Here is a 25,101-nt window from a genome sequence, read left to right as displayed (position 1 = left end):
TTTTTGATTTCACAGTGAAATACTCGTTCTCTGTTAAGAATGTGGTTCAGAACATTTTTGAGAAGTTTATTTGTGCTACGCGTGGAAGAGTATATTCGTCATGTTGAGAAGAACTGAGTTAATCAGGTGGTCAGGAGCTTCGTTTCCAAACTTTATTCTGTTATACACAGTCATCAGAGTTTACTACTGTACCAACCTATGCCTCGCTTTATTTGTAACTCACCTGGTTACGTGACGAGATGCAAGATCCATAATGTAGTGGAGATCAGTTTTGCTTTTCTTCGAGCATGCTGCACTCCTGACTGTGATTCTAGCGCCATTGAAGGGTAGGAAGCCAAGCTTACTTGCAGCACTGCCTTCTTACAGTAAATAACCACCGTACAGGAAGAGGCGTGTATGTGCTATTTAATGACTCAGTGTGTAGGTTATTTTACTAGTAATCATTTACATCCAGTATACATAATGTTGTAAGAACTGCGACTGTAAATTAAAATGACAAAATATATATGACTGAGCGTCAGTCATAAGGCTTTTATTTTATCTACTGCACGTTTCCATAGTCAGCCATGGTAATGGAATGCATCTTTTACATAAATTTTCTTACGGGAAATCATTAGTGATTCCTTGCAGCAGCATCCGGGGTGGCCACAAGGTTAGTTTTGTACTACTAATAATTAAATGCATTAGCCAGAATTTCCCCCCCCCCCCCCCCATGAACCATGGACCTTGCCGTTGGTGGGGAGGCTTACGTGCCTCAGCGATACAGATAGCCGTACCGTAGGTGCAACCACAACGGAGGGGTATCTGTTGAGAGGCCAGACAAACGTGTGGTTCCTGAAGAGGGGCAGCAGCCTCTTCGGTAGTTGTAAGGGCAACAGTCTGGATGATTGACTGATCTGGCCTTGCAACAATAACCAAAACGGCCTTGCTGTGCTGGTACTGCGAACGGCTGAAAGCAAGGGGAAACTACAGCCGTAATTTTTCCCGAGGGCATGCAGCTTTACTGTATGATTAAATGATGATGGCGTCCTCTTGGGTAAAATATTCCGGAGGTAAAATAGTCCCCCATTCGGATCTCCGGGCGGGGACTACTCAAGAGGATGTCGTTATCAGGAGAAAGAAAACTGGCGTTCTACAGATCGGAGCGTGGAATGTCAGATCCCTTAATCGGGCAGGTAGGTTAGAAAATTTAAAAAGGGAAATGGATAGGTTGAAGTTAGATATAGTGGGAATTAGTGAAGTTCGGTGGCAGGAGGAACAAGACTTCTGGTCAGGTGACTACACGGTTATAAACACAAAATCAAATAGGGGTAATGCAGGAGTAGGTTTAATAATGAATAGGAAAATAGGAATGCGGGTAAGCTACTACAAACAGCATAGTGGTTCAAATGGCTCTGAGCACTATGGGACTTAACAGCTTAGGTCATCAGTCCCCTAGAACTTAGAACTACTTAAACCTAACTAACCTAAGGACATCACACAACACCCAGCCATCACGAGGCAGAGAAAATCCCTGACCCCGCCGGGAATCGAACCCGGGAACCCGGGCGTGGGAAGCGAGAACGCTACCGCACGACCACGAGATGCGGGCGAAACAGCATAGTGAACGCATTATTGTGGCCAAGATAGATACGAAGCCCACACCTACTACAGTAGTACAAGTTTATATGCCAACTAGCTGTGCAGATGACGAAGAAATTGAAGAAATGTATAATGAAATAAAAGAAATTATTCAGATTGTGAAGGGAGACGAAAATTTAATAGTCATGGGTGACTGGAATTCGAGTGTAGGAAAAGGGAGAGAAGGAAACATAGTGGGTGAATGTGGATTGGGGGACAGAAATGAAAGAGGAAGCCGCCTGGTAGAATTTTGCACAGAGCACAACATAATCATAACTAACACTTGGTTTAAGAATCATGAAAGAAGGTTGTATACATGGAAGAACCCTGGAGATACTAAAAGGTATCAGATAGATTATATAATGGTAAGACAGAGATTTAGGAACCAGGTTTTAAATTGTAAGACATTTCCAGGGGCAGATGTGGACTCTGACCACAATCTATTGGTTATGACCTGTAGATTAAAACTGAAGAAACTGCAAACAGGTGGGAATTTAAGGAGATGGGACCTGGATAAACTAAAAGAACCAGAGGTTGTACAGAGATTCAGGGAGAGCATAAGGGAGCAATTGACAGGAATGGGGGAAATAAATACAGTAGAAGAAGAATGGGTAGCTTTGAGGGATGAAGTAGTGAAGGCAGCAGAGGATCAAGTAGGTATAAAGACGAGGGCTAGTAGAAATCCTTGGGTAACAGAAGAAATATTGAATTTAATTGATGAAAGGAGAAAATATAAAAATGCAGTAAGTGAAACAGGCAAAAAGGAATACAAACGTCTCAAAAATGAGATCGACAGGAAGTGCCAAATGGCTAAGCAGGGATGGCTAGAGGATAAATGTAAGGATGTAGAGGCCTATCTCACTAGGGGTAAGATAGATACCGCCTACAGGAAAATTAAAGAGACCTTTGGAGATAAGAGAACGACTTGTATGAATATCAAGAGCTCAGATGGAAACCCAGTTCTAAGCAAAGAGGGGAAAGCAGAAAGGTGGAAGGAGTATATAGAGGGTCTATACAAGGGCGATGTACTTGAGGACAATATTATGGAAATGGAAGAGGATGTAGATGAAGATGAAATGGGAGATACGATACTGCGTGAAGAGTTTGACAGAGCACTGAAAGACCTGAGTCGAAACAAGGCCCCCGGAGTAGACAATATTCCATTGGAACTACTGACGGCCGTGGGAGCGCCAGTCCTGACAAAACTCTACCATCTGGTGAGCAAGATGTATGAAACAGGCGAAATACCCTCAGACTTCAAGAAGAATATAATAATTCCAATCCCAAAGAAAGCAGGTGTTGACAGATGTGAAAATTACCGAACTATCAGCTTAATAAGTCACAGCTGCAAAATACTAACACGAATTCTTTACAGACGAATGGAAAAACTAGTAGAAGCCAACCTCGGGGAAGATCAGTTTGGATTCCGTAGAAACACTGGAACACGTGAGGCAATACTGACATTACGACTTATCTTAGAAGAAAGATTAAGGAAAGGCAAACCTACGTTTCTAGCATTTGTAGACTTAGAGAAAGCTTTTGACAATGTTGACTGGAATACTCTCTTTCAAATTCTAAAGGTGGCAGGGGTAAAATACAGGGAGCGAAAGGCTATTTACAATTTGTACAGAAACCAGATGGCAGTTATAAGAGTCGAGGGACATGAAAGGGAAGCAGTGGTTGGGAAGGGAGTAAGACAGGGTTGTAGCCTGTCCCCGATGTTGTTCAATCTGTATATTGAGCAAGCAGTAAAAGAAACAAAAGAAAAATTCGGAGTAGGTATTAAAATTCATGGAGAAGAAATAAAAACTTTGAGGTTCGCCGATGACATTGTAATTCTGTCAGAGACAGCAAAGGACTTGGAAGAGCAGTTGAACGGAATGGACAGTGTCTTGAAAGGAGGATATAAGATGAACATCAACAAAAGCAAAACAAGGATAATGGAATGTAGTCTAATTAAGTCGGGTGATGCTGAGGGAATTAGATTAGGAAATGAGGGACTTAAAGTAGTAAAGGGGTTTTGCTATTTGGGGAGCAAAATAACTGATGATGGTCGAAGTAGAGAGGATATAAAATGTAGGCTGGCAATGGCAAGGAAAGCGTTTCTGAAGAAGAGAAATTTGTTAATATCCAGTATTGATTTAAGTGTCAGGAAGTCATTTCTGAAAGTATTCGTATGGAGTGTAGCCATGTATGGAAGTGAAACAGCCGCCCGAAGTGGCCGTGCGGTTAAGGGCGCTGCAGTCTGGAACCGCAAGACCGCTACGGTCGCAGGTTCGAATCCTGCCTCGGGCATGGATGTTTGTGATGTCCCTAGGTTAGTTAGGTTTAACTAGTTCTAAGTTCTAGGGCACTAATGACCTCAGCAGTTGAGTCCCATAGTGCTCAGAGCCATTTGAAGTGAAACATGGACGATAAATGGTTTGGACAAGAAGAGAATAGAAGCTTTCGAAATGTGGTGCTACAGAAGAATGCTGAAGATTAGATGGGTAGATCACATAACTAATGAGGAAGTATTGAATACGATTGGGGAGAAGAGAAGTTTGTGGCACAACTTGACCAGAAGAAGGGATCGGTTGGTAGGACATGTTCTGAGGCATCAAGGGATCACCAATTTAGTATTGGAGGGCAGCGTGGAGGGTAAAAATCGTAGGGGGAGACCAAGAGATGAATACACTAAGCAGATTCAGAAGGATGTAGGTTGCAGTAGGTACTGGGAGATGAAGGTGCTTGCACAGGATAGAGTAGCATGGAGAGCTGCATCAAACCAGTCTCAGGACTGAAGACCACAACAACAACAACAACAAGCCAGAATTTATAGCTGTGACATAGCGAATAATTTAAAGATGTGAAACACACTTACACAGCGACGAGAAGAATTCGTGTACTGCATTCTGACGTTGAAAATCGAAAATATTTCTCACTGTACGTCTGTTGCACAATATTGTGGTTGCGTAGCAAACAAGTTACATTTCCTCTTCAATAATTTTGAAGACAAAGAATTTGCATAAGCGAATTACAGCAAATAAAAGATTTATCAGGAAACTTATTTGCATTTCTCGTGTTATTGTGCCACCGTGCCAATACGGTTTTTTTTATATTACACATTTAACAACAGCAGGTAGCTCGTCTGGTCATTGTGCCTTCAAATTCTACAGAAGAACGCCCTAATTTTGCAATCCTCCTTTTAAGCATTGTGGGAGTAGGCAAAAATCGCTCTTCATTCCAGTTACTTTGATCCTTTCTTCGTTCACCCCTTGAGGCTTCATGAAGGTTGTCCTCAAGATGCCTACGAGCCACCATTGTGAAAAATTGTAGAGTTTATTTATTTATTTATTTGCTGTTCGTATAACAATCAGTTGTAGAGCAGTTACATAGATTTAGTTCACATATATAAAAATGTACACACTGATATAAAGAGTGAAGGTCTGAAATTATCAGTTTTTTGTTGCAAAAAGAAACATATAGCTACGGACACGGTTTTACAAAGAGACATTATACTTTAAAATCATTTACTGAATAACAGATTTTCTCTACTAATAAATGTTTCAGGTGATTCTGTAAGATGTTTAAATTAGCTACCTTGTGCCCAGGTGATAGCATGTTGCAAAAAATTGTTCGTACTGTATAAGGACTACAGTCCACAGCACCTTTTTTTACTATTCTGTGGAAGTTTTCTCTTCCCCGTGCATTATACTTATGTAAATTAGTATGTACTGCATTGCGTTCTGGATTTAGTTTCACAAACATGATTCCCTGCATTCAGTAGGTGATAAGCACTTTATCTTTTCTGAAAATTTCTCTACAAAGCTCTCTTTAGTTTACCTTAGCTTCCACTCTTGCCGCTTTTCTTTTAGTCTAAAAAGTCTGTATAGAGCGCTGGTGACCCACTCCATATCTCAATATCGTACTGAAGATCCGAATGTATGAATCCCAGGAAGGGTGAAACCTGTTTCAGTAGCTACACATTTGTGCTGATTTTCTTGCAAATATGATGTATACGCTCTTTCCATGGCTGGTGTTCATCAACAATAATACCCAAAAATTTGTGTTTAGCTAAGTGCCAATGGAGGTGTGAACTGTGTAACATTTATGTTGTGATTGACAGAAAATTTGTTATTGATTTCATTACTGTTGGCAGCAGTTTTCATATCACGACCCCAGCTGACAAAAGACTTGTCATTGGCATAGCTTACAAACTTGGAGTATCCTGTAGGTTAATTTAGTTGTTACCAACTGTTCATTCCTTTTATAAGTTAGATTGACACATTGTTTCCTGTCTTTCAAATGGAAGTAAATAGTTGTAAGGCTACTCCTCACATCCCAGATTCTTCTAATTTATTTTCCTTCTAAATTATGCTAATTTTTTATATGATTATTCACAGTATCAAAAGCTTTTCTCACATCCAGGAAAGTGCCTTTTACCTTTTCTCCTTTATCCAGCTTGTTTAATATTTCATGTATAAAAGTTACTGCTGCTGTTATAGGTCTTTTCCTTTTCTAAAACAATGTTGTAAATTGTTGAATAGATTATGTCTGATGAAATATGCCTAGAATTAATTTAATACTACTTTCTCTAGCAAGTTTCAAAATTCTACAGTTAAAGATATTGTCCTGTAGTTTTTTGTATCAGTTTTTATTCCATTCTTATACACCGGTAGAATTTCAGTGATTTTCAAAAGATCGATGAATTCTCCAATGCAGATGGAGGCATTTTTTAGATGTATTAGAGGCTTCACTGATTCTCCTCTGCATTCCTTTAGCAGCTGAGTTTAAATGTCGTCCTAGCCACAAAACATTTTTGATTGAAGTTTTGAAATTATTGCAAGGGGTTCCCTCTCTATAATGTCATACATGACAAAGGATTAGCTAGTATTTCTACCATTCAAATTGGAGGTCCTGTCAAGTGCTTCATTTGTGCCAATTGTACTAATGTTCTGTATGAAAACTTCTTTATGGTCATTCATTATTTCTTCATTTTCTTTTAACGTTATACTCTCGTGTTCATGAGATTTCTGTTTCCCACATTCTGTATGCATTATTTTCCTGGTCCTCTTACTAACACAACTGGAGTTGATTATTTAACACTCAGATTTCTGAGCCTTATCGTTATTAAGAAATATCTGTATTTTCCTGAGGAGTTTGTTTTTTGTTAAAAATGTTGTAATTTAGTATCTCTGAAGAGTATTCAGCAGTATCTCATGTTCTCCCTCATTTTAACAATTTCAGAAGTGAATTCTCAGCTTTATGATTTATAGCTATGTTCACTTCTTTTACTAAAGAACATGTTTCGTTTTACAGAAGTTTCCCATTTATTACTCACATCAGTTTCATTGCATACTGGTTCCCATTTTCATTCGATGATGCCCACTTAAGTCTATTACAATTAAATTTTCTTTTATATGTAAATGTATCACTTTTAGTTATGACTACATACCCTACATCAATTTCCATAATAAGGGCTCTGTAGTCACGTATGCGGTTTGTAAGGTGATTATATCTACGTGTTCCTCTGTTATGGTTACTCGAACGTGGTCAATGAATGTCGTGAGTATCCAAAGTAATTGTTGTAGGTTCTGAGTTTATGTGGTTATAGCCATAACACTGCAATAAGTCGATATAACGAAAATAATTAAGGCTATTATTTAATGAGTGCGTGTTGATGTCTCCATCAAGCAGCACATATTTTTTATACGCTGATGTCTTCTTCAGCAAGTCCTCCAGACAGTTAAAAAACCTTTCACTGCTGCTTCCTGGTGACCTGTACAGAGCTGCTATAATCAGGCTCTTGTTCCCTAGTTATAAATCTATTGCTATAGCCTCGAGTACCATATCAGTACTCTGATCCTCAGTCCATTTCACTTTTCTGCATGCTATATGATTTCTGCTGTAAATGCCTGCCCCACCATCTTTATGTGTTTTTCTAGAGAACAAGTTCATGATTTAGTAATCATTTAGCCTGAATCCATATGCCTCCTCTTCCTTGCAAAGCCAGTTCACTCTCTATGACGAAATGTGGTTTAATTTCGTTTAGGATCCCCCACCCTCAAGTGTTCTGTTTTATTCGTTATACATGAACGTTCTCGTATGTATAGGTTAATCTGCCACGTTTTGCTCTAAAAAAAGCATCCCTGTTACCTCTGTGATTGAGAAATATGTTCAAGTCATCTTTTTACACGATTATTTTGCTTATCTTGTCACATAAAACTTTTTTATCTTCCAAATTTGGATGCATCCCACGTTTGGTATGTAGGTATTTGTGCAGTTTACCTATATCCACTATTGTACATTTTCCACACGAAGCACACATCTGTTTCATTTTGATGTTCTTGTTTCGTATGTCCTTGTTGACACACGAAATGCTTACTACATCATCACTGTGAGGTAGCGTTGTGACTATTGTGGTTCGAGACTTATTAATTTCTAAGAACTTTTGCAGGCTTGCTAAGCAATCTTGTGCCCCGTTTCTTGCGGTATCGTTGGCACCAGCCACGCAAACGACATATTCATTTTCGTCTTTCATTTTTTCCTGCAGGTCGACATCGGTAACATTTATCACACTTGTACCCGGTTTTACTATTCCCAATGCTTGGGAGTCTTTCTTATTGTCTTGTAAAGCATTCGCCAAGTTTCTGCCGTGGCTGTCTGTTAAGGAAAGAACGCTGTACCTTTTACGTGACTGTCTCTCGCTGTTGTTTCGTTTGTTCACCGATGCGTTGCTTATGAAGTTCGTTGTGATCACGGCTTACACTTTCATGTTTATCACTAGCACTTGTTTCAGTCGTTATTGCAGACTACTTATGTGGATGTTTTTCGCTATCATCCTGAAATGTACGCGATTTTCGTAGCGATAACGATTCACACTTTGCAGACCATAGCTTTTTTGATATTTGGAGAAGTTCGGCGATGACGGTTCACACTTTTCAGTTGTAAGTTTTTCCATACCGTTCTTTAGGACATTGGCGGTTAGTTGAAGATTACTATGAGCATTAAACTGTCTGATTACATCACTAAAATTTGTGCATGCGCTGCTTTTACCGGTATAATTTTCACTGTTTTTCGCATGAAGACGTACGTTGATACAACCGTCATCTTGTAACTTGCACGAAATATAGGCTGCGTTCCATCGTCGAGAGAACGGAGATGGGCAACAGGGTGGTGGTCGCCGGCTGCATTCGATTTAGCGGACCGGAAGTATCGTATTGCGAGAAGTGGCGAAGTGGCTTTGAAGTTAATACGGCGCGGCGGCCCGAGGCAGTGCAGCACAACGACCACTTCCTTTTTATGTTGTGCCTGTTAGCAAGCCGTGACACCTCCGAAGAGCTGGTGAAGCGCGCCTGCCGCCCACGGCGTAGCTGTTATCGCTCGAGCAATCACGAACTACCAACTCGCCTCACCCGCTCCATGCTAAATTTGGCCCATGGTGAAGCTGCCACGCGTGACGCAAAACACATTACAACTGATGGCTATGTTGATGTGCAGGGCTGGACGCGACAATTCAATATCCAAGATTTCGTAAACCACGGAAGCGTTCTGTCAAGCAAGTGCAGACTTAAGTTGATCTTTTTCATTTTTTTTTCTACTCATGTAGGCAAAGTTGGTAATGTTTCCTCGAATTTGATATTATAAATCAAGTTCTACAGTAACATACACATCTTGTAACCATTCATAACACATTTTTCCCATTCGAAGCAACCTATTACACTACTGGCCTTTAAAATTGCTACACCAAGAAGAAATGCAGATTATAAACGGGTATTCATTGGACAAATATATTACAGTAGAACTGACATGTGATTACATTTTCACGCAATTTGGGTGCATAGATCCTGAGAAATCAGTACCCAGAACAACCACCTCAGGCCGTAATAACGGCCTAGATACGCCTGGGCATTGAGTCAAACAGAGCTTGGATGGCGCGTACAGGTACAGCTGCCCATGCAGCTTCAACACGATACCACAGTTCAACAAGAGAGGTGACTAGCGTATTGTGACGAGCCAGTTGCTCGGCCACCATTGACCAGACGTTTGGTGAGAGATCTGGAGAATGTGCTGGCCAGGGCAGCAGTCGAACATTTCCTGTATCCAGAAAGGCCGCTACAGGACCTGCAACATGAGGTCGTGCATTATCCTGCTGAAATGTAGGGTTTCGCAGGGATCAAATGAAGGGTAGAGCCACATGTCGTAACACATCTGAAATGTAACGTCCACTGTTCAAAGCGCCGTCAATGCGAACAAGAGGTGACCGAGACGTGTAACCAATAGCACCCCATATCATCACGCCGGGTGATACGCCAGTATAACGATGACGAATTCGCGCTTCCAATGTACGTTCACCGCGATGTCGCCAAACACGGATGCGACCATCATGATGCTGTAAACAGAACCTGGATTCATCCGGAAACATGACGTTTTGCCATACGTGCACAGATTCGTCGTTGAGTACACCATCGCAGGCGCTCTTGTCTGTGATGCAGCGTCAAGGGTAACCGCAGCCATGGTCTCCGAGCTGATAGTCCATGCTGCTACAAACGTCGTCGAACTGTTCGTGCAGATGGTTTTTGTCTTGCAAACGTCCCCATCTGTTGACTCAGGGATCGAGACGTGGCTGCACGATCGGTTACAGCATTGCGGATAAGATGCCTTTTGTCTTGCAAACGTCCCCATCTGTTGACTCAGGGATCGAGAAGTGGCTGCACGATCCGTTACAGCATTGCGGATAAGATGCCCCGTCATCTCGACTGCTAGTGATACGAGGCCGTTGGGATCGAGCACTTCGTTCCGTATTACCCTCCTGAACCCACCGATTCCATATTCTGCTAATAGTCATTGGATCTCGACCAACGCGAGCAGCAATGTCGCGATACGATAAACCGCAATCGCGATAGGCTACAATCGGACCTTCATCGAAGTCGGAAACGTGATGGTACGCATTTCTCCTCCTTACACGAGGCATCACAACAACGTTTCACCAGGCAACGCCGGTCAGCTACTGTTTGTGTATGAGAAATCGGTTGGAAACTTTCGTCATGTCAGCACGTTGTAGGTGTCGCCACCGGCGCCAACCTTGTGTGAATGCTCTGAAAAGCTAATGATTTGCATATCACAGCATCTTCTTCCTGTCGGTTAAATTTCGCATCTGTAGCATGTCATCTTCGTAGTGTAGCAATTTTAATGGCCAGTAGTGTACAAAGTAATGTCAACCGTACGTGTCTCAGTGTAGCCAAAAACGAGCAGACTGGTGACAGTTTGTATTTTTGATACAAGAGTGCCTGCATTAACAATGACTGCAGTGAGTAAGAAGACATTGTACATAGTTAGGAACATGTTGCAATATGCGTTACATAGTATCATTAAGACAAATAACCGGCAGGAGGCTTTATATTACTTTTATATTCCACCAATCATTTGAGTTGCTAGCAACTACAGTCACTCAGCTCTCATGAAGGTATGTCACAATATTCGATGTTGCTCCTCTATACAGAACACTTTTGTTGCTACAAGCAGGGCACCTTAACGGTCAAAGCCACCGTCATTCTAAGGAATATTCTAGCTGTCTGTTCACTAGACCTCTCACTGACTGAAACTGTGTGGGATGAACAAGTCGGCTACATCTCTAGCAATAAATGATTGGAATCTAAACAGCGTGACGGAGAATAATGCAATAACAACATTTATAATTCCGTCTTATTATATCTGTAGTGTGACTCTGGTCTGCTGGGAAAGAATCCTTCATTTTTGCCAGTAATAAAAAAAGCACTCCGTCTTCAGGCCAAAAGTTGCCCATCGGGACCATCCGACCGCCGTGTCATCCTCAGCTGAGGATGCGGATAGGAGGTGCGTGAGGTCAGCACACCGCTCTCCCAGTCGTTACGATGGTTTTCTTTGACCGGAGTCGCTACTATTCGGTCGAGTAGCTCCTCAATTTACATCACGAGGCCGAATGCACCCCGAAAAATGGCAACAGCATATGGTTTCCTCGATGGTCACCCATCCAAGTGTTGGACACGCCCGACAGAGCTTAACTTCGGTGATCTGACGGGAACCGTTGTATCCACTGCGGCAAGGCCGTTGCCACTTTCTTAGCAATACCACTTCAGATTTTCTTGTAATCTTATGCCCTACCTGTCAAGAATAACGCAATATGAGATGGAACATAAGCTTAAAATTTCACATAGGCAACGGACAGAATTAGCCTTTCTGACAGAACCTTTACGACATTCAACTTGATTAGTTGGCGTGTTAGCGGTAAGGACTGTTGGACTGGGATTTAAACCAAGTTTCTACTAACTGCAAGTCCGTATACAAGGCACCTCCGTTAATATACCAGTTTTCTGAATTTCTACTCTTATCTTTGTATCACTACCACTTACATAGAGCGTAAATGTCCGCCGGACTGTGGAACCATTTTTTTTGTGGGCCCTCAGTCATCTGATTGGTTTCATCAGCCCACCACGACGTCTTTTCCCGGTCCAACCTCTTCATCTCAGAAAAGCACTTACCCACTATGTGCTACATTATTTGTTGAACAGATACCAATCTCTGTCTTCCACAGAAGTTTTTTGCATTTTATGGCTCTTATGTCTTAACACATGTTATATCATTCTGTTCTTTCTTATAGTCAGTGTTACCTACATATTCCTCGCTTGTTCTGAGGAGAAATTCCTTATATCTTATTTTATCAGTCCATTTAATTCTCAGTGTCCTTGTGTACGGCCACTCTCAAGAGCTTTCCGATCTTTTCTTCTCCGGTGTCACCATAGGCAATGGTTCACTCAGATATAATGCTGTGCTCCTTTGAATATTCTCAAAAATTTGTTTCTAAAATTAAGTCTACGTTTGATACTAGCAGATTTCCTTCAGAGAAGAATGCCCCCTTCGCCTGCACAGTTCTGTTTCTTAAATCTTCCTTGCTTCACCGTCGTATATTATTTTCCCTCCTAGGTAGCAGACTTCCTTCACATCATCTACTACGTTAGCCTCAAATTCCGTGTTATGTCTGTCGGTAATCTTATTTCTGCTGCTACTCATTACTTCTTTCGTTTTTTACTCTCAGTCCGCATCCTGCTCTCATCGGACTGTTGATTCCATTGAAGAGGTCCCGTAATGTTTCCTCACTTTCACTGAGGATAGCAGTGTTCTCGCCGAACTACGGTTCAATAGTTTTGTACAGCACATAAATTGCATAGTAAATGGTAAGATTACAGGTAGTATTGGTAGCACTGATTGGCAAAGGAACAGAAATGAATGTATAAGAGAGTAACTGGGAGCCGGTGTTTTAATGTCGTTTTTTGTTTGGTTGTCTGTTTTGCACGTAATTAGAGGACATTGTTAGTCTATTATATCCTTACAGAATATAAATTGCATTTTATAAGCTATAAAAATTAGTTGAACGCTAACTTCTGCGCTTTATGTAACTAAAGCAATTAATTTTGATGCAAGTACAGTTTAAACGAGAAAACATAAAAAATCTGCATAATTACTGTCGTTATTTTGTACTCACTAGAACGTCCTTCATCATGATCAAGGGCAAGAGTTTCCTGCCATAATTGCTGAATACGAAAGTTGTTTATGAATAGCAAAAACATGTTTTATACAAACTCTACGAAGTAATGAAGCGATATTCGATATATTTTTGTTTCGTGGTGTCGTTTAAGTTCTATCTTGTTTTGCTTTTTACGAAATTGCGTTTTCTGCTGCTTTATGATAAATCTGTGTTCTTTTATTTGCGCAACAACATCCCTCTGTTTCACGTTAAAAATCAACAATTTTAGAATAAAACCTAAATCAAACATCGAAAATTTCAATTTTGCTATAAATACCTTTTATTTTTAAGTAACAGTCACGAGGATTACTATGTGGTACAAAAATGTTCCGTAGATTACGCGGCCCTTTATATAGTCTTACTCAATTTCTAAAATCTAGACGGTTTACCGCTTCCGGTTTCTAGGGAAATGTAGTAAATGGTTCAAATGGCTCTTAGCACTATGGGACTTAACTACTGTGGTCATCAGTCCCCTAGAACTTAGAACTACTTAAACCTAACTAACCTAAGGACAACACACACAACCATGCCCGAGGCAGGATTCGAACCTGCGACCGTAGCGGTCGCGCGGCTCCAGACTGTAGCGCCTAGAACCGCTCGGCCACTACGGCCGGCGAAATGTAGTAAGAAACTGATCGCAAACGTAAACAAAGCGGTCGATTTGAGGTAAAGTTCTATGGGTATGCAATACATCTAATGTATAGGTAACGTGAGTACGCTCTTAACTGACTAAAGCTAATGGGAAATCTACCGTTGTCTACACTTACTTGTGATGGTCTACAGGAGCCTAAGGTAATTTTACTAGTATAGGAGAAACTTCATCGCTGGGATACGTCCTTTTTTAATCCGATTACTCGTCTCTTGGTCTTCCATGACTGCTGCTCCCTCTAAGTGCTTGTACTTACTGTAGGCCAATATAACTCGACTGCCCCTATATCTTATACCCAATTTTTTGATAATTTCAAACTCTTACCCCATTTTTGTTGTTCAACGTTGTTCAACCACAAACAGCACGTAAAATCGTGAGTCACTAACAACTGTATTTGTTTTACCAAAGGGGTGCTCTACTGTTTACAGAATTGTGCTAGATTAATAAACGTTTTAGACATTTGAAGATGACCTCGACAAAAGCAATTTGTGTCATTATCTGAAAGTCAGCTTAAGCGTACTGTGCGTCTGTGAGAGACTGACTGTTCCTTTAGAGATGCCCCATCACGTTGGCCGTGTTGTGGCACCCGTGTATCAGTCTTGGTGTCTGTAGTCCAAGGAAGCTGCACGCGTATGTCATGCTGTTGGCTCAAATGGTTCAAATGGCTCCGAGCACTAAGGGACTAAACATCTTAGGTCATCAGTTCCCTAGAACTTAGAAGTACTTAAACCTAACTAACCTAAAGACATCACACACATCCATGCCCGAAGCAGGATTCGAACCTGCGACCGTAGCTGCAGCGCGGTTCCGGGCTGAAGCGCCTATAACCGCTCGGCCACCACGGCCGGCTCATGCTGTTGCATCAGGCGAGTAGACATTACTAATCTCACCGCAACCGTATGACCAATTAAGGGCAACATCTTACCCACGTTTCAGCCAGAAGCATCAGGAATTGTTTCCTGGAAGCAGCGTAACAAGCAACCTTACTGGCAGCCAAGTTTCCACTCACACCTTATCGCTATTCAGCTTGCCACCTCTTTTGTATTGAAAGACGCAACGGAAGGATGAATTTTCCCAAGTTATACACTGCTCCTTAAAACCTAAGGAAGAGATCAACAAAGTAACTTAAAATATGAACTACTCATTGAAAATGAATGAAAGTGCGGGAGCATGTTCCCAGAACTCTTTCGGTCTTGCACAGAAAGCTGGATGCCACATGGCGTAAGGACACCGTGTGTATAGCTCCAAATGGGGCAGGTCCGGGATACATTCTTCATTACAGCCTGGGGGAACACAATATCTGGATTACTTCACAGACTGCGGAAAGAACCGGCTGCTGCTAGTGCCCCAGATGCGTAAGACAGAATCCGCCGCCTAGACGCAGAAATAACAGACTGTGAAGAAGAGAACCGGCGCAACATTTAAACCAAAACCTAAGGTTTAAAAATGCACTGACTAAGCTAAAGGCAAACAAACAAGTGTTCTTTTCTTCAAATCTGCATACAATCAAGATGCAAAGGCTGTAGGAGAAACCCTACGAAGACTATCAACCACAGAAAAGATAGATCAAAATCAAGGCCATCAGGTCGGCAGGAAATACAGTAATTCTGGAAGCAGAGACACAGGAGGAAAAAAAAGTAAAATCATAACGAGAACTGCACAACTAAACAATATCAAATACCAGGAACCCAGAAAATCCGGTCGGGGTGGCCGAGCGGTTCTAGGCGCTGCAGTCTGGAACCGCGCGACCGCTACGGTCGCAGGTTCGAATCCTGCCTCGGGCATGGATGTGTGTGATGTCCTTAGGTTAGTTAGGTTTAAGAAGTTATATGTTCTAGGGGACTGATGACCTCAGAAGTTAAGTCCCATAGTGCTCAGAGCCATTTGAACCCAGAAAACTTAGAATACTTCCGACATCTATCAGATACCTACTACATGACAGATAAGGACTTCCTTGAAGAAGTGTACGAATAAACGTGAGTGAACACATTTAAAAGGAAGAAATTAACGAAGAAGTATCAATAAAATTCGAGACAGGACCAAATGTGTCGCGTACAGTTTACATAGTTGAGGTCTCCCCCAGGGCTCGCCTACTGCTACTCCAAAGAGACAGGGTCTATATAAAGTTTGAAGAACTGACCATTAAAGAATATGTAACTGTACAAAAACGTCTGAGCTGCTGGACATCCACCTAAACATTGTGACAAGAAGCAGGTGAGTGGAAAACGTGCAAAATCTGGGACACAAAAAGGAAGACTGTCAGGAAGAGGCAACCACTGGCTACATCCCATGAAAATACCGAAACACAGTCTGCGATAAAGAAGGAGGACCACAATGAACAACACATAAACGGCTATATGAAAGGCAAACTCAGCAGACAGAATACGATGTCAACAATGTTCACTGAGAAGGTACAAGATTACATGGGAGACACATCACTCTCCTATCACAACAGTAGGTGTAAACACAAATTACCATGCACCAGAACAAGAGCATGAGAGCATGAGGTACCATGGGGGCAAAAATGGGGCTACTGCAAACCACTGACCCAGACATCGAGACAGTGCCACCAATATCATTACGTACAATAAACAAATAGCTTCATATCACAGACTACATTGATGACCCATGTATACAAGGTGTCATTGACTAATGTGTAGAGGCAGATTAAACATGGCTTGTTTAACTGGGCGTCCTTCCAGACTGCGATTATTCTAAGAATGGAGGAGCTGGAAGACGAAGCAGTCTGCAGGGACAACGAGAGATCAACGAAATCACATAAATCAGACAACATGCAAATACATCAAGGCATCTGGGAGACATTCATATACATTTACAGCCTGAGTATGACACACACCAAACATCAGAATAACAAGTAGCACAATAAGATTCAAAACAAATGAACACAACAGTTAAGACAAGGATACAAAAATAAACACAGTATCATCAACAACGCCGGTATCTGTGGCCGAGCGGTTCTAGGCGCTTCTGTCCGGAACCGCGCTATTTTTACGGTCGCAGGTTCGAATCCTGCCTGGGGAATGGGTGTATGTGATGTCCTTAGATTAGTTAGGTTTAAGTAGTTCTAAGTCTAGGGGACTGATGACCTCGGATGTTAAGTCCCATAGTGATTGGAGCCATTTGAACCATGTTGAACCATCAACAACGAAATCCGGATGCGGCATCACAAAGTACAGATTGCACATAAAACCAAGACTCCTACAATACAAACAGACAAATAAGAATGTGACGACACAAATACAGAAACTATAAGTGACAAACAACAAAAAATGGTTCAAATGGCTCTGAGCACTATGGAACTTAACTTCTGAAGTCATCAGTCCCCTAGAACTTAGAACTACTTAAACCTAACTAACCTAAGGACATCACACACATCCATGCCCGAGGCAGGATTCCAACCTGCGACCGTAGCGGTCGCGCGGTTCCATACTGTAGCGACTAGAACCGCTCGGCCACCCCGGCCGGCGACAAGCAACATACCGAAACCATAAGCATATCAGACAAACCAAAAACTCATGCACGGCATACCCATCAACAAGCAGCAAAGATAAACAGACGTGCTACAGATACTCCGATAGCAAACCCAGACAACAAACCCGACCTATTACAGGACAAACAACAGAGAAAAAATGACAAAGGGAAACGCGACTGCCACAGCAGCATTAACAACAAACACATATGAGCAAATCTACACATCGCAAGATTCGAACAACAACCAGGAATACGATAAAGGAACAACAGTTGACTACAGGGACCTTGGGGAGAATCTACGCTTAAGCAGACTCGAAAACAGAGATGTATTTCAAACTGCCCTACAGTTAGTAACGTTACTTAACCACCCAGTAGGGACGAAAATATCTTACCTAACTATGGAACAGACTGATTGCATGTTCCTACGAACAGAAAACCTGACTGATAAACGAGAGCTGCCGCACGGGGTAGCCGCGCGGTCTCGGGCGCCTTGTCACGGTCCGCGCGGCTCCCCCCGTTGGAGGTTCGAGTCCTCCCTCGGGCATGGGTGTGTGTGTTGTCCTTAGCGTAAGTTAGTTTAAGTTACATTAAGTAGTGCGTAAGTTTAGGGACTGATGACCTCAGTAGTTTGGTCCTATAAGCCCTTACCACAAATTTCCAATTTCCAGCAAACGAGAGGTCTGATGACTACTTGGGTGGTATGCACACGGAGGGGAGAGTGTTTGGACCTAAACAGCGTGTACAATCACTTAGTGAAAGCACACGGGTGATTTCATTTTGAATTTAAAGAAATTAGATCCAAGAACTACGGATACATAAGATATCCCCCGTCGTGAAGATCGTAAAATTGAACTGTATGCGATGTTGAATGGTCTGTACAGAACTAAATAAGTTGATGGACGAGGTAGAGGCAGATGTTGCTTGTTTACAGGAACCCTACATGCATGACTTGTCTACCAACAAAATATATGACAATAACAGGGTATGGAAATGTAAATGAGCGTATGGCGTCAGTGGCCGGGCGTTCCCAGTCGGGAAGTTCGGCCGCCAAGTGCAAGTCTTATTGAGTGCGACGCCACATTGGGCGACTTGCGCGTCGACAATGGGGATGAAATGATGATGCGGACAGCACAACACCCATTCCCTGAGGGGAGAATATCTCGCGCCTCGGCCGGGAAATGAACCCGGGCCCCAGTGCGTGGCATTCCAACGCGCTGACCATTCAGCTATTGGGGCGGACAATAACAGGGTTAAAGGCCGCCAAAGCAGCAATCGTTGAAACACACATACGAGTTACAGTGACAAAAATGACACAACTTTGTACTGAACACTTTTTAACAGCAGAAATTACACAGGGAAGGGGATCATAGATGCTCAAGTCATTATACGCACAGTAGTCATATCACATTCAACCTCTTGCAAACTCAATTAGATAAATAACAGGTTTCTCCTAGAACAAAAGACTACACATTCTCGCGGACATTAACGCACATTCAGCATTCTCGCATGCTGATAGGACAGATGCCAAAGGACAAATAATAACGGACAACATAAATGAGTGCATCCCTTTTGTGCTCAATAAGGTAGAGCAAGCACTGACATACCGTGGAAATGCCGGAGGTATCAGTAACAAAAAAAATGCCTCTGAGCACATCTATGGTCATCAGTCCCCTAGAACTTAGAACTACTTAAACCTAACTAACCTAAGGACATCACACAACACCCAGTCATCACGAGGCAGAGAAAATCCCTGACCCCGCCGGGAATCGAACCCGGGAACCCGGGCGTGGGAAGCGAGAACGCTACCGCACCACCACGAGCTGCGGACTATCAGTAACATAGAAATATCATTAGCAAACAGAACATCTGTAACATATAGCATCGACTGACACGTACATGACAGAGCAACACACAGTGATCACAATGCAGTAATTATAAACACTGCCACGCACATAATCACAAACATAATCACTCAGAAACGCCCGCGACTGCTGCTGAACAGAGCAAACAGGCAGACACTAAAAGATCTTATAGAAGTATCCCCCTTGCACACCATCCGATAAAGTATTGATTACAGAGCATACATATTAACTGATCTACTACAGAGAGCTCAAATCGCTGCAATCCCACAAATCAATGACATACGTAATCAAAGTGAGCCGTAGTCGTCATTATTAACAGAACTAACGAAGGATTCGCGAGAAAAAAGACGATACTACCAACGAGCAAAAAGAACACAAGAAAAGATGTCAGGCTGCAACAATACCTTGAAACCAAACATCGATACAAGAATGAATTATAAAAAAACAAAGCAGGACCGTTGGGACAATTTTGTCAGGACCAACTTAAAGAATAACATATGGGGAGAGCTCCTCAAAATAGAAACTGAGAGAGTAAAAACACCAACACTAATGCCAATATTAAAGCGATAAAACGGTACAATGACACACGGCTGGAGATGCTCAGCAGGATACCTGCTGAACGAGCTACTGCCAGGAGATGACCCTTCACACCACTAACACCACCACATAGACCTACGCAGACAAATGGGCATTAACTACGTAAATGTTGGAATCACTTCTCCTTTCGCTCGCAAGGAGGATGCACTGGCGATAACGAAACTTAAAGACAGAAATGCTCCGCTCCCAGATGGTGTTCACTCAGAACCCATTAAAGCTGTTACCCCACAGATTGACCTACCTGACGGACTTACTCAATCAGTCATTACTACAATTGAGAATACCCACCTGTTGGAGAACGGCCAGTGCAGTGATTATCAAAAAATCAGAGGACAATGACTCAGCAAACCCAAAATCATATAGACCGATGAGTCTACTGAAAGTTCTAAGCAGGGTCCTGGGAAGGATAGTGCGTGACAGACTACAGTCACACAGACAGCTTCTGGGTCTCAATCCACATTCGTATGGGTTCCTGCCGCACAAGTCTGTCGACGATGCACTAAATAGGGGCCGGCCGGAGTGGCCTAGCGGTTCTAGGCGCTACAGTCTGGAACCGCGCGACCACTACGGTCGCAGGTTCGAATCCTGCCTCGGGCATGGATGTGTGTGATGTCCTTAGGTTAGTTAGGTTTAAGTAGTTCTAAGTTCTAGGGGACTGATGACCACAGATGTTAAGTGCCATAGTGCTCAGACCCATTTGAACTAAATAGCGCTCTGCACATACCTCAGAGCACACAGGACAAATATGTGGTGGCAATATTTACTGATATCTCTGGCGCTTTTGACAAGCTTCATATATCAGTTTCGTCGACTACTGCAGAAACAGAGTTGTAGAATGGTGAGCGGGTCACTGGAGTTGTCAGAGCAAAGGGGATAGTGGCGTTCGCTGACGATTCGTTCGTAGTGGTAGCAGGAAACTTTAGAAGTCACTTAGAACAAAAGACTACGCAGCTCCTGTAGACATCAGTGTTCGGTGCAACAACAATAAACCAACAATTTCAGTTAATAAAACGGTGTACTTACTACTGGAAGGTGAACTTAAAAGGAACCCCAGCATCAAGCTAAATGACACAACCTTGCAACGCAAAAGAGTGACAAGATATGCAGGTTTACGCATTGACGACAAACTGAAAATGGTTCAAATGGCTCTAAGCACTATGGGACTTAACATCTGAGGTCATTAGTCCCCTAGACTTAGAACTACTTAAACCTAATTAACCTAAGGACATCACACACATCCATGCCTGAGGCAGGATTCGAACCTGCGACCGTAGCAGCAGCGTGGTTCCGGACTGAAGCGCCTAGAACTGCTCGGCCACAGCGGCAGGTGTCAAACTGAAGATCACTCAACATACCAGACTTAACAACCAACAAACCAATGAAAATAATGCATAAATTAGCAAGACTAAATACAACGAAATATAGACTGTCAATAAAGACGATAGGTACGTTTCATCTCGCACTATTCGAATCCATAATATGCTTTGTAGTAAGTGCCGTGGGGCATCGACTGAGGCCTGCGGCACATAAAATCATTGTGAGACGTGGCCAAGAACTGTTATGGTCAGGTTGCCGGGGGCCTTCGGCACAACATCGGCGGATGCCTGTGCGTGGTGATGGGAGTGTGCCCCACTGAGATCACAGTCCGTCAAGAAGCAGCAGCGTACGGGTTTATGAAAGGCAGGCGTGGCAAGGTATTTGAAATCACAGAAAGACGCCAACTAAACCGCTGGCGTAACGATACCTGGCAGAGAGAATGAGATTCCACAGAAAAGGGGCGTCGCGTCTACAACTTTTCCCACACATCACGGAACGAATGAGGTTAAAACATACAGATCCCGCACGTGATGTAGTTCATTTCCTCACGGGGCATGGTCCATACCCAGAACACCTCCGTCTATATCTACATTGGTACTTCGCAATCCACCTTACGGTACGTGGCGAAGGGTACCCTGTACCATCGCTAGTCATTTCCTTTCCCGTTCCACTCGCAAATAGAGCGAGGGGAAAACGACTGCCTGTATGCCTACATGTGATCCCTAATTTTCGTATCTTATATTCGTGGTCCTTATGCGCAATGTATATCGGAGGCAACAGAACCGATCTGCAGTCAGCTTCAAATGCCGGTTCTCAGTAGTGTTCTCCGAAAAGAATGTCGCCTTCCCTCGAAGGAGTCGCATTAGAGTTCCCGAAGCATACCCGTAACATTTTTGTGTTGTTCGAACCTACCAGTAAGAAATCTAGCAGTCTGCCTCTAAATTTCTTCGTTGTCTTCCCTTAATCCAACCTAGTACGGATCCCAAACACTCGAACAGTACTCAAGAATAGTTCGCACTAGCGTCCTATATGCGGTCTTGGTTAGAGATGAGTCACGCTTTCCTAGAATTCTCCCAATAAACCGAGGTCCACTACTCGCCTTTCCTGCTACAATCCTCACATGTTCGTTCCATTTCATATCGCTTTGCAACAATATTCTCAGATATTTAAACGACGTGACTGTGTCAAGCAGGACACTACTAGTGCTGTATCTGAACATTACGGGTTTGCTTTTCCTACTCATCCGCATTAAATTACATTTTTCTATACTTAGAACTAGCTGCAATTAATCACACCAACTTTAAATGTTGTCTAAGTCATATTGTATCCTCCTACCGTCACTCAACGACGACATCTTACCGAACACCACGGCATCATCAGCAAACAACTGCAGATTGTTCACCATCCTGTCCGCCAAATCATTTATGTGTATAGAGAATAACATAGGTCCTATCACACTTCCCTGGGACACGCCTTACGATACCCTTGTCTCTGATGAACATTCGCCGTCGAGGACAACGTACTGGGTTCCATAACTTACTATGTCCTGAAGTCACTCACATATCTGTCAACCTATTCTATATGTTCGCACGTTCTTTAACAGCCTGCAATGGGACACCTTGTCAAACGCTTTCCGGAAATTTAGAAACATGGAATCTGCCTAATCATACAACGAAGGCTTTCACGACCGGATGTTTCAGCTGCCGAGAATTCTTCCGGGTTCTATGGCGCTTCGGTGATCTGACGGGAACCGTGTTACCACTGTGGCAAGGCCGTTGACGTTTGTAGCTCCGTGGTCGAAGACATTTCTATTGGGTATGGGCTGCCGAGCTAGTTGCTCAAGACAATTTTCAGAAAAAAGTCCAAAAGTATTTCGCATGACTATCTGTCGTTACCCCCCTTCCTCCCCCCGCAGTGAGTCGATAGACATAGACATCCTAGTCTATACTCGTGAGATTAAAGTCGTCTGCAACTAGTATTGCATGATCTCGGTATTTGCGCACTATTGACCGTAGACCTACTTTGAATGACTCTAGAACTGTCACAGTAGATTCAGGTGGCCGGTAAAAACATCCAACAATTAACTTGGTTTTACCAAGATCTGTTATACGCTACCAGATGACTTCACTGTCACACATAACTTCGACCTCAAAAGAGACAATATTTTTGTTAGTTGCAATGAACCCTTCCCCTGCTGCGTCCTGTAATCTGTCTTTCCGATATACATTACATGATTTGCTAAATATCTTAGAGATTACCGCCTCGGGTTTCTGCCAGCTCCCGGTCTCGAGAATAATTTGAGCGCGAGAACTTTCCTGGAGGGCAGTAAATTCTGGAACTTTATTAAAAATACTTCGACAATTTACTTATAAAATTTTGACAGTCGAAGTGTCATTACTCTGAAGGCGTTCTACTTTTATCGGTTTGGTCTCAGCCTAAGACCCATGTGCGCTTGCGGAGAACTAGGAACTCCTGAACATGTGACTTTACACTGTGACACACTCATACACATCCGACCGCGAACTGAGTATGACAACATAGGACAATTTCTACGACAGCCGGATGATTGAAGCATACTGAATGATATAACCAATAATGTGTCACGTACATTACAGGAGTTATACAAACAAGGACAAACACATACACAAATAAGGGCAAGCACACAAATACGAGGACAGAATACTTGGAGCCGCGCGGGATTATCCGAGCGGTCTGGGGCGCTGCAGTCATAGACTGTGCGGCTGGTCCCGGCGGAGGTTCGAGTCCTCTCTCAGGCATGGGTGTGTGTGTTTGTCCTTAGGATAGTTTAGGTTAAGTAGTGTGTAAGTCTAGGGACTGATGACCTTAGCAGCTAAGTCCCATAAGATTTCACGTACATTTTTTGAGAATACTTGAAATGACCGAGACACAGACACAAACACAGAAATAGACTGAGCTGCTGAAACAGATACAAACAATGAGATTAATATACAGACCTAGACGTAAGATAAATTAAGGAACACAGAACTGGATCAACTGTCATTTTAATACATGTTGAAACATCTTGAGGAATACGTTTAATCTTAAAGACATAATTGTTATTAAGCTCATGTAAAATAATATCTGTAATGAAAAAGATGTAATTAGTTATTAAATTTAGATAAGGCTTTACCTGACAGACAACATAAATATCCTGCGTACAACATTCAGAAATAAGGAATTGAAAGATGCACAAATAATGCACCGATTACGCCCTTGTATAAAGCACATATGGCCTGTAACAAATGTAATGTAAGAGTAATACAACAAATGTTTGTAAACATAAATTTATGAAATGAATATTAAACATATTTTGTACGCTACCTCGAAAATGACAGGCTCGATGATCTGCCCTCACACCCGAGACAGCTAGGTGATGGCATCTCTAATACAGATCTGTGTACTTTCCTGTTGTGTTTTAAAAGCACTCCGTCTTCAGGCCACGGGTGGCCTACCAGGACCATCCGACCGCCGTGTCATCCGGTGGAGGATGCGGATAGGAGGGGAGTGGGGTCAGCAAACCGCTCTCCCGGTCGTAAGATGGTATTCTTGACCGAAGCCGCTATTATTCGGTCGAGTAGCTCCTCAATTGGCATCACGAGGCTGAGTGCAACCCGAAAAATGGCAACAGCGCATGGCGCCCTGGATGGTCACCCATCCAAGTGCCCACCACGCCCGACAGTGCTTAACTTCGGTGATCTCACGGGAACCAGTATATCCACTGCAGCAAGGCCGTTGCCCCCCTGTTGTGTTTTATTTCTCCTTATCATCTGAAAGATTTTTGTTATTTTTAGATAATTTTTTCGAATCTGTAATATTTTATAGAGTGATAATATGTCATAACCTCTTTCCATTTTGCTAAATTTCTATTTTCTCTTCATAAACCGATAATTTTAAAATTTCCATTTCTTAATTACTTTTAAATCTGTAAGTGTTTACAGCTGCAATATTATTAATCCTTATTACAAATAAGAAGTATCAAATACGTTTCACATTGCGTA

General features: G+C 42.5%; 2 pseudogenes; both read right to left on the bottom strand.

Moving 5' to 3' along the window:
* Positions 1–11,578: 11,578 nt before the first annotated feature.
* LOC124723793 lies at positions 11,579–11,696 on the bottom strand (annotated as a pseudogene).
* A 13,026-nt stretch (positions 11,697–24,722) lies between these two features.
* On the bottom strand, positions 24,723–24,840 carry LOC124723788 (annotated as a pseudogene).
* Between the last annotated feature and the right edge of the window lie 261 nt (positions 24,841–25,101).

Source organism: Schistocerca piceifrons, chromosome X (assembly GCF_021461385.2).
Source record: "Schistocerca piceifrons isolate TAMUIC-IGC-003096 chromosome X, iqSchPice1.1, whole genome shotgun sequence".
Lineage (NCBI taxonomy): Eukaryota > Metazoa > Arthropoda > Insecta > Orthoptera > Acrididae > Schistocerca > Schistocerca piceifrons.
The sequence above is the reverse complement of the archived record's forward strand: the minus strand, read 5'-3'. Positions and strand labels throughout refer to the sequence as shown.